The 13,606-nt window shown below is 34.1% G+C and overlaps 1 long non-coding RNA gene across 1 annotated transcript in view; it reads left to right on the plus strand.

Annotated features, from left to right (window-relative positions):
• The window catches only part of LOC125911232 (uncharacterized), a 51,112-nt gene extending 49,109 nt beyond the window's left edge, over positions 1 to 2,003 (plus strand). The window contains exon 3 of the long non-coding RNA XR_007454291.1: positions 1,952 to 2,003. This is a non-coding gene — a long non-coding RNA (uncharacterized LOC125911232). The remainder of the gene's footprint in view (positions 1 to 1,951) is intronic.
• The last annotated feature ends 11,603 nt before the right edge of the window (positions 2,004 to 13,606 follow it).

Raw genomic sequence — 13,606 nt, forward strand, 5'->3', positions numbered from 1 at the left:
TTATTTAGGCAGGTGTAGGTGGAATCTAAGTGATCAGCAGGACGCGGGATGAGCCCAGAGTCCTCCTACACCACCATCTTCCCAGGATTCCCTCCGAAAACTTTAAAATTTAAGGTTCTGAGGAAGGAAATATTAATTTGGTACACACAGTTACTAATATAACACTTTATCTTTGTCAAAGGCCTTACAAATACTTAATAATACACTAATGACCCTTTTTAACCCATGCAAATTAATATTGCCTATAAGCATAGTGTAAGAGTAAATTATACAGCAGCTAAAGAATATTGGGCAATGAGTCTAAAAAAAAAAGGTGTTTGACCTGACACCATATGAAAATATGTTAACAGGATTCCATGTAAGGAATAGCTGACTGTCTAATTTTTATCCTCTTTCAAACCTAAATACATCTCCTCCGTATTAAATGCCTATTGATTCAAAAGGTGATATGGAATTACAAAATGCATCTGATGAGTTGGAATGAATTAGACTCCAGCTATATATCACTCGTTTTCTATGGGAGAGAAATTCATAAATCATAGAAGTGCCTTGAAATGCAGGTTTTATGAAAAGATTGTAACATTTTTTTCCTCTAAAATAAGCTTAGGAAACTCTAATGAAATTTAAATTTTACCACCCCAAGGACGACATTAACCTTTGTTAGCCTCCCTTTTTGGAAGGGGATACATATTTATTATTAAGTATGTTTTAAGAGTTTAGCATCCAAACCTTAATGAAGCTTTGCAGTGTTTAAGTTCTTAAGTTAGTGATATTAACTTGATTGTTAGAAGAGAGAAATAGAAAATGGGGATTCATGGTAAAATGAAATGGAGAAAATAATATTTGAAATATCAGATCAGTCTGAAGAGTAGATACTGAAGGACTCCTAAAGACAGCTGTTAATATGACTAGGATTCAAATCATAGCATTTATTAGCTGTGTGATTCTGGACAAGATGCTTAACAATTTTTCACCTCAATTTCCCTACCTATAATTTAGGAATGATAATAATGGGACCCTGCAGGGGTATATTGAGAATCCTACAAGATAAAATCAGTGTCTGGTACTTTTTATTAATGGCTGAGACAGAGAGATATTTGTTACTGGACCAGTTTTGATGTCACAGCAGTATTATCTTGATATGTTTAATTATTTTTGGAAATACACTATGATTCTCAATTTTAAAAACACTTCAATAGCTTTAATATTTAGTCTTTTTTGTTCATTTTTGAAATTTATGTTTACTAGACAAGTATTTTCTCAGGTACCACAGTGCACCAGACCTTATAGTCAAACTTCAATTAAGATCTAGCTCTACAATATTTAAGGAGCTGGCAGACTAATGGTGGACCTAGAATATGGAAATTCACAATCACTGTACAATAGGAACACAATGTGGTGGAAACAAAGACATTCAGCTACTGACCTCTTTTTCCACTAAGTATTCAACAAATATGTGTACCAAATGACTACTATGTGTTAGGGACCTTTTTAGGCACTGGGGATAGACCAATGAATGAAATAAGTTCCTAGCATCACTGAACTAATATTCCAATGGAGTGAGAGACAGTAAATACATAAGCAAATAAATAATATAAACTGAGGTTTAGGTAAGTGATATGAAAAAGAAGAAAGCAGCATAAAAGACAGAGAATGACTAGAGTTGCTGTTTCCAAATAGGTGGTCAGCTGCTTTGTAAGGAGGTGATATTTAAATAGGGTCCTGGGAAAGTGGAATGAAGAAGCACACCTTACAGAAGTCAGAGGGGAAGAGACAGTTGATGGTAGGTAAAAATGCCCCCAGGCTTTTGTTGAAAAAAAAAAAAATGACAATCCCTCTTGGTAGAGGGATTTGAAATAAAAATGGTTTGAAACAATATGGAATATGTAGATCAAAGGATTTGTGGGAGGATTTGGAGTAAGGAAGCTGAATAACCCAATTTTCATTTCAGCTATGTGGCAGACAAGCTCTATGGGGAATCAAGTGGAAGCCAAAGGTAGGTACTTTCTGGTTGTCCTTTCCCTGGACTTTGAACTTGCTGTTGAAGAACAGAGACTTCTCTGCCATAAGACTTTGGGAGGTGGTGGTTGGTCCACTCTGAAGTCTATCTCCTTGACCAATCCCTGGCTCTGGAGGTTTTCCACCCCATCTCCTTGGGCATTTTGCACCTCAAGTGCAATTCATCTATGTTTTCTCTTCACTTTCGTTTAATAATAGGCACTTCCACAGGCTTTACTATAAATCAGAACCTCCTTTATCTTTGCCTCACCTTCAAGACTATTTTCATTATTCTCTGACTCTTCTGGCACTGTTGTCATTTTGCTGTGTCAAATGATGAGACATGTGACATCAAAGGTATAACCTACATCTAAGCTGTTAGACACAGACCTTACTGTCCTTTGATGTAGAAGTTTAATTTGCTGAAAATATTGAACAGCAAAACACATCACTTTAAAGTATTGTCAATACTGTTGACTAAATTTATATATGCTGCAGTGTTTTTCTTCCCTCAGTCTGTTATGCTTATTTTTATTCAACAAATATTATTGAGCACACAAAGCACTGTGCTAGCTATAGGACCTGCATGTTGTGTGGTTATCGCGATGGTCAATGGATAGTCATTTTAAGGAAAAGACTTGGAATAATTTCCTCAGGTTTTGGTTAATTAACATTTTCTAGAGTTATGTAAGTATAATGTGTTATATATGTGTCTGTGTGTCTGTGTATTATGTATGTATGTTTGTGTATACACGTGTGTATATCATGTAATGAAATAGTTACTGGGATGCGTTGGTGGCTCAGTTGATTCAGTGTCCAACTCTTGATTTCAGCTCAGGTCATGATTTCAGGGTTCATGAGATCGAGTCCTGCATCGGGCTGTGCACTGACAGCATGGAGCCTGCTTAGGGTTCTATCTCTCCCTTTCTGTCTGCCTCTGCCCCCCCTCAAAATAAATAAATAAACTTAAATAAATAAAAAAAATAGCTACCATTTTCTTGGCTATATTTTTGTGCCAGGCATTTTCCTACATATGATTTAAGCCCCTCAATAACCATGCAATATGTATGTATTATTCACATTTTAATGACAGAGAAACTGTGGGGTTAACTTGCCCAAACCAGGAGTTAATAAAATTGAAGAACCAGGATTCAAGTCCAGGTCAATGTGACTGTAAAGCCCACACTGACTTTCCCAAACAGAACTAGTATTAGCAAAATACAGAATGCATTTGGGACAAATAAATTTACTTCTAAGAAAAGCAAAGCTGAGCTTATAAATCGTTGCCATCAAAATCACGTTTCTGTTAAGTCATTTAGTATTTCCCCAGAGATTCTCAGTAAAGAGAGGGTATTTCATTTTAAATGAGCATGTACAGAGATTTATATCATTGACTTCATTTTTTTGGTATTGAGCAATACTAATCAGCATTTTCTTCTCTCTGTTAGTCTGTTGCTTCCCTATAAATAAAAGATCGCAAAAAGCTGTTATACCACATTGAAGGAAATACTCAATTCTCAGGCTTTTATAAGCTTTTGTAAAACTGTAGTAATCTTGGTGAAAAACGTCCTGGCTGGTAATATAGTGAACAGATGAGCTCACCCCTGGTATGCAAAGCTGCCGAATTAGCTGGTTAAACAGGCTGCTGAGATAATTACATTGTCTGTTTTGTGACACATTACACCGGTGCATTTGGGATTAACCTGTTCTCTTGTGTCTACTTCTGATCAGTTTTTTAGACAGCCTTTTATCTGATGAAGGAGCACAGACATCAAAAGAGAAAGGGGCGTGGGTGAAAAGAAAGGGCTCATGTAAAGCTGAAGAGTTAAATTTTCTATGTAAATTACTGAACATATAGCCTTTATTTCCATAACTTTAGTTGCTCTCTAGAGACCTCTGCTGGAAAAGTTGGGAAAAAGTTTCCTTTCCAATTCATTGTGTTTTACTGTGGCTATTATATCATAAACTCAGTAACTAATTAAAGAATGAAATATCAGTGTCATGTCATACATATAACATTAATTATAAAAAGGTACTCAAGACAGAAAAAAATTTGCATTCTAAAAGTTTAGAAGGGCCTCCTAATGCTAGAAATATACTGTGATAGTCTATCAGTACTCATTTACACATTTATTAAGAGCCTACTATGGGCTTAACAATTATTACTTTCAGTTAGTTTTTTTTTATTATTTCTAATTTTTTTAATGTTGTTGAAGCCCAAGCAGAATTATTTATTTTGAAATTAAATGTGACACATTATAAAAGCAACAAAAACAACAACAACAACAACGACAACAACAAAACTGTCCCTGAAGATATCTATGGGCCTTTAGTTCCATATCATTATCCTGAAGAGGAAAAATTATTTAGACTTTCTTATTATGTGAGAATGTAGTCACATAAGATTTCATCATCAGTGATAATTTAGATAGAGAACAATTAAGAGAACAAATAGAAAAACCTACCCATTAACAGCCTCTGGCAACTCAAATTGAATTTAACCAACTATTGAGCCTCTGGCTACAGGGAGATGCAATTTAAAGCAGGTATAATAGATTTTAACAGCTAAAATTTGTTTGTTGTGACTGTACCAACTAAGATATTAGTTAAATGGCGCAAGAAATTTCCTTCATGTTAATGAACATCAAATTTAACTCCTCCTGTCCATTTTTTTTTTCTTTCTAAAATAGCTGTGCTTGATTTGATAGGCCAGCATTCAAATGAGGTTCTTGCAAACAAGTATACAGGCTTTTGAGTAAAGTTTGACTCAGTTGCATCTACATCCTTTAAATACTTCCAATTTGTTTAAGGGAACTTTTAAAATATTGGTATATTTCCTCATGAAAAATGCATCCCCAATGTTATGTCACATGCAAAGAGCTCATTTGAAAGTAATGTGTTTTCTGGCGCACTTCAGTGGCTCAGTTGGTTGAGTGTCCAACCCTTCATTTCAACTCAGTTCATGATCTCAGGGTCCTGGGATTGAGCCCCGTTGTCAGGCTCTGTGTTTTGAGAGTGGAGCCTGCTTAAGATTCTCTCCCTTTCTCCCTCTGCCCCAGGGCTCCCCTGCTTGTATCTCTCTCTCTCTCTCAGGCAAACAAACAAACAAACAAACAATAAATAAATAAATAAATGAAAGTAATGTATTTTTTTGAAGATATTTTAACCGTTCTCAGTAAAAGAAATAAAATCCATGTTCACCATTTTTAAACTGAGTTATTTTTACTTGTTTTAGGTCTGTCTAGCTTTATTTTCATTGCTTACATGCAGGCAAAGGTGAGAAAATAAGATAATTTTATGTTTTCATTGTTTTAGCTAATATACAAGATTCTTAAAATGTGTATGTGTTTATGATCTGAGTCCTAGTGTTTGTTATTACTCATAATTTAAAAAAAAAATCTGTGAGAAAACGGAACCAATGCCTGACAAAATTTTACACGATTAAGTTATTTTCCAATTCATACAGAGAAAGGTGATTTTTCTTTATAGATTTTCAACAATATTTGACTGCACAGCCATGAATAATAGCTATAGTCTAATTAGTACTCTGACATTGGGCCTTCTAAGTATCAGACACCAAGACTAAAGAAAATTAATGCTTTTCTTTTTTCTAAACATCTTTGCTTTGATTTAATCAGTTTCTGTGCTAATGCATAATTATTAGTATACTTATAGCATAGATACCTATTATCTGTTAATCTAGTGAGCATGAACCCAAAAGATAGTTTTATGAAGCACTTACCATGGCCCAGAAATATGCTAAAGAATTTGTATATAATCTCATTTAATCCTTCTAATGATCCAGTGAGATGGTGATTATTAAAGCTATTTTACCAATGTGGATATGTGGCTTGGAGAAATTAAATAACTTGCTGAAATTTGGATAATTTAATAATGACAGATCCTGGATTCAAACTCTGAATCTTTTTAGTCTGAAGTTTAATTTGAACACTATGTTATAGTACTTCTGAAAAAATGCACAGAATCAATTTTTTTTAATCTTTATTCTTGAGAGAGAGACAGAGTGTGAGCAGGGGGAGGAGCATAGAGAGAGGGAGACACAGAATCTGAAGCAAGCTCCAGGCTGTGAGCTGGCAGCACAGAGCCCTACATGGGGCTTGAACTCACGAACTGCGAGATCATGACCTGAGCCGAAGTCGGATGCTCAACCAACTAAGCCACCCAGGCGCCCCAAGAATGCACAGAATTAAATTTAATACTGTTGACTGATTGCATCTTTTGGAAGTTGGATAAATTTTGTATGTATTTCCCCAAAAGAGAAAGGAAGAGTGTTCAGAGTAGTATGATCAGTATTGGAACTCTCGTTTCCAATACCTAAAGCCCATGACATTTCTATTTTAGTGGTGGGGATGCTGCTGATAGTGCAAATGCCTCCAGAATTAGGTACAATTTCAATAACACAAAAAGCCTGCAGAGCAGTCTTTGGGAAGATATTTGTGGTAAGTGACTTTGAAATAGAGGACTTGAGTTTGAATCCTAGAGTGGCACTTAAGTGGGTATGTACCCAAACAAGAGTATTCCAAGATCTTTGGCATTCTATTTTCTCATCTGAAAAATGGTGATATTAATACAAATCTTGGGGAGTAGTTGCAAAGGTTACATATGACAAATAAGATTACTGGAATAGTAAAGGTGCAAACAAAGTAGGTTCTCATCTCACATTTCTTTCATAGTAAACTTGGGGAAACTCAATATATGTGTGATGCAATTAGATATGAAACAGTGAATGAACACTACAAAACTCTGCTTGATAAAGTGCAATGCTGACTTGTAAGAAAAATTCTGTCAATATGCAATGGAGTTTCAGGGAGAAAATGGGGCTTGAGATGAACTTTGAAAGACGGGAGGAGAATTTGTATAATTTGAGAGAAAGGAGTCATTTTTTTCAAGGAAGACAGCACTAGCTGAATTGCGTGGGTGTGATAAAAGTCCAATCCAGTTACAAAAATACCATTCCAATGAAAAGCTTTAATGAGATTTCTGCATCCCAGCAGATGACCCACTTATTTAAATACCACACAATATTCAGTACTGCAGAATTCCTTGATGACATGACAATTTACTCAATCTCTTGCAATTGGGTGTAATTTAATCAGCATAGAAATTGAGGACACTTTACTTCTAGTCAGCATATTGCCTCTTGAGTTAGCATTCTCTGCTCAACTCAAGAGTGGCTACTGGTCTTATGGCCTTCTTTTCAGGAAGGGGTTTCTATGTTTTCATAACCCATGCTCTAAGACCAGTTCCTTACACAGATCATAGAGTGGCTCACCCTGTTTGCTCTGTCAGCCCTAACTTTGATCTCTGCAGAGGTGGCATTACTTTCATTCTAACTTATTGGTGGTCAGTGTGATTAATTAAATTTGTTTACAGAGTCCTTTGTGAGTCATGGATAGTAGCAATGGGAAGTGTGGAGCCTCTCTCATTTATGTTTCAATCTGGGCACTTTCATAAACTCTTGGTAAGAGCATACAAAGCAGTGGCCTTTTTGGAGGGAAATGTCAATAACTTTAAATTCATATACTCTGATCCAGCATTCTATTTCTAGAATGTTTTACTACAGACATACTTACAAAAGGGTCCACAGAAGAAAAAATGGAAACAAATTAAGTATCAGTCAAGAGTGGAATGGATGATTTAGTCGAGATACATTCATACAATGAACTATTGTGCAGCTATTAAAAATATGTTAGATTTGTAAGTGTTGATATGGAAAGATTGCTAAAATGTGTTGTTCAGTAGAAAGAAGGGAAAGTTCAGAACAGCACGTATTCATTTAGATAGTCAGTTGGCCCAGCATCATTTACTGAAAAGATATTCCTTTTTCCACTGCTCTGCAGTGCCACCTTTGTTATAATTCAAGGATGAATATAAATGTGGCTGATTCTGGACTCACTATTGTGTTCTTTTTTTTTTTTTTTTTGAGAGACAGAAAGAGACAGACCGTGAGCGGGGGAGGGGCAGAGAGAGCCAGAGACATAGAATCCAAAGCAGGCTTCAGGCTCTGAGCTGTCAGCACAATTCTGACACCCATGAACTCTGAGATCATGACTTGAGTTGAAGTCAGACGCCTGACTGACTGAGCCACCCAAGTGCCCCTTGCTATTCTGTTCTGTAAGTCTACTTGTCTCTCCTTATGCCAATACTACATTATCTTAAATGCTTTAGCTTTGTAGTAAGTCTTGGTTTACAGGGTCAACTTCTCTCTACATTTTTAAGGTTACCTTGGATGTTCTTGGCTCTTTGTATTTCCATAAAAGCTTTGTAATTGGTTAATTCCAACCTCACATAAAAGGTGAAATTAAAAATTTTTTTTAATTTACTTACTCATTTAAAAATGTTGATTACATTGAATCCATGTGTCAATTGGGGACAATTGACACCTTAACAATATTGAGTCTCCCCTACTATGATCCTGGCATACCCTTCCATTTATTCAGGTCTTTTTAAATTTCTCTCAATACTGGTATATAGTTGGTTGAGAATAAGTCTTTTGCAGCTTTCATTAGATTTATTCCTAGATAGTTTGTTTTTGGTGCAATTATAAGTTATAAATTATAATGATAAACTTAATGTAGGCAGATTAACCAGTCTTTACCAATTTATGGAAAAATTTCTCATTATCAAATAACATCATTAAAAATGGTAAGAAGAGACACATAGTACTTACATTTAACAATACAAATATTATATAGACAAAGCAATAGACAAATAGACAATAGACACATTTTTTTTAAATGGGCAAAGTATGCAAATATCCAAAGTGCCAATAAACATGTACAAAATTAATCATTAGGAAAAGAAACATTAAAATCACATAAGATACTTCTATGCAGCCACCAAAATGGGCTAATTAAAAAAATTAGATTAATACAGTTGGAGACAATGTAGAGAAACTGGAACTCTCACATTCATAGCTGGTGGGAGACTACATTATAAAACTTTGAAAAATTGGTACTGTCTCCTAAAGTTAGTAGCATAAAAAATGGTATGACACAGCAGTTACACCTCTATGTAAATACCTATCGGTAATTCAAATGTATATACATCAAGAGACTTGAGCAAAACTGTTTATAGCAGCATTATACATAATAACCCAAACCTGGAAGCATTCCGTGTCAATCAACAGTAGGATGGATGCATAAATTGTGATGTTTATATATTAAATGTAGTATATTCTATATACATCTTCTATATTTCTATGTATTAGAAGTTTCAGGGGCGCCTGGGTGGCTTGGTCGGTTAAGCGTCCAGCTTCGGCTCAGGTCATGATCTCACGGTCTGTGAGTTCAAGCCCCGCGTCGGGCTCTGTGCTGACAGCTCAGAGCCTGGAGCCTGTTTCAGATTCTGTGTCTCCCTCTCTCTCTGCCCCTCCCCTGTTCATTCTCTGTCTCTCTCTGTCTCAAAAATAAATAAACGTTTAAAAAAAAAAAAAGTTTCATTGTAATACAATAAGTAAATAAACTACTGCTACAAGCAATATCTTGGATAAATTTTACAAGCATAATGTTGAGAGTAAATGGCCTGATGGAGAACACATTTTGTATGGTCTTGTTTACCCAGGCAAAGTGATTTGTGGGGCTGGGATTCAGGATAAGTGTTATCTCTGTGGAGGAAGGAGAGAGTTGTGTTCGGGAGATGGTGTCAAGGGGGATTCTGGGATACCTGTAATATTATATTTCTGAATCTAAGGGTTAATTACCTGGGTGTGTTAACTATATCATACTTCATCAGCTCTCTATTTACTAATTGTGCACTGTTCTCTATATATGTTATAATTTAATAAAAACTTTGAGAATGTATCATAGAAAATCAATTTTCTGGATACATACAAAGGAAACTTTACTGTTTGCCTAATGACTGGGACTAGAGATTTGGAGAGAAGAAATTTTAATTTTAATTTTAGACCTTTATTATTTATATTTACCAGTGGCATATATTGTTCGTATAATTTTTAAACATTACAAAAGTTAAAATATGGGGAAAATATCTAGGATATCACATGTCTGTAATAGAATTTTAGCACTTGGATAGACTGAACTAGATTGTTAGTTTCTTCTCAAGTTAATTGCCTGGTTGAAATTCACATAATTAGTAATAAGTATAAGAATTATATTACTTAAAAATCTTTAGATTAGAACCAGTTCCTGGACTCAGACCCTATTTATAATTTCTCTACAACATAGAATATTTTTAATATATAATAAATATACTTAATTATTTAGTGGTTTTGATTTTGTGGCCATAATATAAGACCCATTTACCAAAAACACTGAAAAATTATGCCTGCTCTTAATCTTGGAGATAGGAAGATCTTGGAGAATTAGAAAAACCTGAATTCAGGTCTGATTTCTTCAGTTCCTAGCTGTGAGATCTTGAAAAAAAATTCTTAATCCTTGAGCTTCAGTTGATCTGTAAAATAAGGATTATCATTCCCATCTTGTAGCTGTATTGTGCCAAGTAAATAATAAAATATATTCTGAACACCTTCTATAAGGTCATAGAACGGTTATAATAAATGGGTATCATTTGGAGACAATAGAGTCAATAGATCTTATAGACAGACTATAGCTAATTTGTCATGATCTCTAATTTTTATCCAAATATTTATTTTTATTTTAAATTTGTGATAAAAAGGAACACTTTTGTAAAAAAATTATTATGCTCCTCATGTCCTTTTAAACTCTAGTTTATTATCCTCTATAAAATTATCATAAAGTTTGTGGACTTCAGTAATTTTGGGAGCTCATTGTTTTTACTAAAATCACCCTATAGATATGAGAGATCAAAGTTGGATCTAAATGAACATATAAATTACTGTAAAAAACAAATCAGAAATTTATGATCTCTGACACAGTCACAAATCTTTACCACATCTTTTTGAGTGGACTACATTGGTATCCTTTGGTAGTATGCATAATACATCCTGTATAGACTTTTAACTAATACACTTTTGGTGGATATCAATGAAGCTGTAGCCTCAAGCAACTCTAAGACCAACAGAAGCAGTAGCAATTACTTGTAAAGTGTCATTTTGCACTTTCAGAACCCAGTAAAACCTATGTGTATATATAAAGGAGTTTCTGTATAAGTAAATGGAAGTATATCTTATATGATTATAACTGTGAAAATATTTGAGGAAAATGTAATGACTATGTTGCTTTCATCCTGAAATTTGGCCTTAGAAAACTTACCATGCCTCACATGCTGACTCCAGAAACAAAAACAATGTTCACGTATTCACAAATGTTGTAAGTGCTCTTTCAATTTATCAGCTGTGTCTTAATAGGTAGGTGTTAATTTGGACATCAGTACTAAAAGATAATATTTTATAAAACAATAGGATTTTTCAAATAAGGAATCAAGATTAATTCAATAATGGAGGGGATCAAGTATGTTTATAATGTGTTCCTTACTAATGTATTGATTTCCCCATTTTAGTAGTGGATTTTTTTGTCACTAATGGAATTTAACATAACAGTTCAGGGAAAAGGAGAGGAAAAGGCATTAGTGTTTATTGCCCCAAATTGTATAGGAACTTTATATAATTTATTGTCTATTCTCAAAGAAAATCTTCAGATTAGAGATTATTTCCTTTGTGTTACAGATTAAGAAACTAAAGTTCAAGATGAGGCAACTCTCACAAAGTCATGTAGCTAGGTGGGACAGGGATTCAAAGCCATAGCCAGTGTTTTATTTAAATGATTTGCTTATATAAGATTGGTTGTGTTTATTTTTTCTAATTAAATTGTAAGCTTGTTAATGTTAAAAAATTGTGTTTCACTTAATTTTATGTTTTTTTTTTCTGTTTTTATAGTTATGATTTTAAGTGTTACAATAATATGGCAAAACTTTAAATATTTTTTTTGTTTCTAATAATGATAGTCTCTTTCCTTGAACAAAAAGATCAGAATCACATTTGCTAGTGTAAGGTGCATTTAAAAATTCTTTTAATTGTTTTGATGGTCTAGAATTAGGAGGAAGATTACAATAGTATAGTAATCTGATTCATGTAAAAGCAACTGAAATCATACCAAAAGTTGCTGTTTACTTTTGTTAGTATTTGGATATATCTATCAATTCTTTCCAGAGTTTTAGAATAATATTTTTCAAGCTGGGGTTTGTAATCTTAGGAGTTGCTGATAACATTTTATTCAGGAGAAGATGGTAGTTTTATCATACTTTCTTCTTGTCCCTTAGAGATAGCTTTAGTCTTTGAGAAATATGAGCAAGTATAGAAAATAAAGTTCTCCAGTTGACTGCTGCCATTTCAAAAGGCCCAAGAAAGGTGTTTTTGTCTGTTTGTTGTAGTTTTATGATTCTTTCCAATATTTGGAGTAGTTATTTTACCCCTGTACATCTCACATATTAAGATCATGTCAACATTTTAAGTCTTATATAATTTTATGTAATAGTACCATGCATTTTCATAATTGTGATTTTACTTTTCAAGTGGCTCACAGAAGTTCGGAAAGGCTACAGTTATGGCTTTATTACATTTTTTTTTTTTTTAAGGCTGGGAAGTTGTGGTAATAGGATCTGTTGCCTGTTCCTGGATGCTTTTCCTTTTTCCTCTTCTTTTGGATTGCTCCTACTCATCCTTCAGGACTGAGTCAAAAAATTACTTTCTGGGGAGCTTCCCTGATGCCCTAAACAAGGCTAAGCTTACCTTTTCTGTAGTTCCTTGGCACTCTGTACTTTGGTTATAAAAATAACTCATTCATCAATGAATGAATGACCTTAATTTTGCAGTATTCCTAAATAGCATAGAAATGATCTGAAGTTCTGTTTATTTTTGTTTATATTTATATTGTTTTGGTTTTGCTCCTTTTGAATTAGACCATGGCTAATTGAATTCTGGTTTACTGATGGTCCTGTTGAACCAGGTTCTTAAAAGGAAGTTATATTAAATATAAAAATGTACTTATAAATATTCATTAAACATAGAAATTTAATTTTACTTTCCCTATGACAACCTCAGAGAAATATGTAGGCATCACTTGTCTTTAGCAACAACAACAACAAAAAAAAAAAAAAAAAAAAGAGCACTTTACCCTTCTCATTTCTGTTTTAAAATGCTGTTTCTCAGGTTCAACATCAAAAGCAACCAACAATTGGCAGAGTTTATACTACAAACTCTCAGTTGCTTTTGTAGTACTTGTTAAACCTGAAAGACACTCTTAACTGCCTGAGATGCATGTAAACAACTGTACATTAATGTGTTATGTTATTACAGTTTAACTGGGCTATGTTCCAAAATATACAAACTTTGCATGTACATTTCTACAGTATAAAAGTACTTTTCTGTTCACAATGGTAATTAGGAGATTGTACAAAGAAGTAGACAAATTATGAGAATTCACTGGAGTATACAATACCATAATGCTATGAATAGAATGTTTGATATACAGTGAAAGCTTGGAGTAGAGGTCTAATGAAAATTGGCAAAACATTGACTAGGGGATGGTGAGAAGGACATAATTCTAGGCTGAAAATATCTGAAGGTGCTGGTGCCCATGAAGAGGATAAATGCTGTTTATTTTTCCCTTTTTGTCTTTGGCATTTTCATTCATTCTTACAGATTTTT

Source organism: Panthera uncia (assembly GCF_023721935.1).
Source record: "Panthera uncia isolate 11264 chromosome C1 unlocalized genomic scaffold, Puncia_PCG_1.0 HiC_scaffold_3, whole genome shotgun sequence".
NCBI lineage: Eukaryota > Metazoa > Chordata > Mammalia > Carnivora > Felidae > Panthera > Panthera uncia.